We start from the raw sequence: 1,321 nt of genomic DNA on the forward strand, positions 1-1,321 counted from the left end.
TGAATACCATCTCTCCTCTGTTTCGTTTTAGGGTACGTGATCAGCAATGATGGAGTTACTATGAATGATGTTAAAGTAGGAGCAGTGTTGAACTGGCCTAGACCACCAATGTCTGGGAGCTGCAGTGAGTTTTGGGGTTTGCTTACTTTTATAGACATTTTACAAGAAATTTTAGTTTGCATACCCTCTCACTTTTCTCAAGGGGGTGGCCATGGAGATGCGTTGGTCTGAGTAAGCAGAGAGGGCTTTCGATTCCCTTAAGAAGAGTTTCACTTCTGCCCTATTACTCTGACATCCCGATCCCTCTGAGCCTCCTGTGGATATGGAAGGGTCCCTAATCTATGCTGTAAGACAATTATTGGACTCCAGACAACAAACATCGTAGACTGGGCAATGCCCCAAAGGAGAGGTGTTGGGTGGCCGTATGTGACATGCTGCACCCAAGACTGGCAGCTGATTTCCACAGCCCACTCCTTGGCCCGGGAGTCATCCCTGTGGGGTGGTTTTTCTCGTGCTTAACTTCTTTTGTGTTTTTGACTCTGTTCTGCCTCATCTATTGATTTTGGAATTGCCCCTTTGTACTATTGTCTCTGGTTTTGACTATTGCTTGTTTTCTGAATACATGTTTGGATCACCCTGTGAACATTAAAGACACGTCTTATCTACCCATTTCTGCCTCGATACACATTCAACCACATTAGCTCTGTTCTTTCAGCTCTGAATTGGCTCCCAGTTAAATTTTGGATCGATTTAAAAATTCTCTTGTTGACATATAAATTGCTAAATGATCTGTCCCCACAGTAATAGATAAACTTGCTGGAACTACATGCTAATTGCTGGCATGTCTACTGTGTATGGAAAGTTCGTGTGGTGTTCATCTTTTCAGATCTAACCTACGTCTGCTTTATTTGCATGCTACTGCAGAGATAATACCAACAAATGTCCCAGTCCAGCCTGTTGATGAACCGATGCTGCCATGTCAGAAACCTGTCCACCCTAGACCCACTGAAGACTAAAAATAGGATGGGTACCCTTTTGAGTCTTGGTCCTCCCAAGATTTCTTCCTTAAATTTGCCACTGTTACCTTCGGTTTGCTTATTATGGATCTGGACCCAGCTGCTTTGATAACATTTGTTGTTAAAAGCACTATATAAATCAATTTGACTATGACTTTGTCTTGTTAGGTGTGCAGTTGGATGACTGCCTTTTCATGCTCAATTAGTCTTAACAAATTCTCCCTGACTTGTTATGAGTGTGCAGTGATGGTCACTGTATTAATTGAAATATGATAAATAGTTGCATCCAGTGCAAAAATAACCTT

This window comes from Electrophorus electricus, chromosome 7 (assembly GCF_041902795.1).
Source record: "Electrophorus electricus isolate QZ-2024a chromosome 7, ASM4190279v1, whole genome shotgun sequence".
Lineage (NCBI taxonomy): Eukaryota > Metazoa > Chordata > Actinopteri > Gymnotiformes > Gymnotidae > Electrophorus > Electrophorus electricus.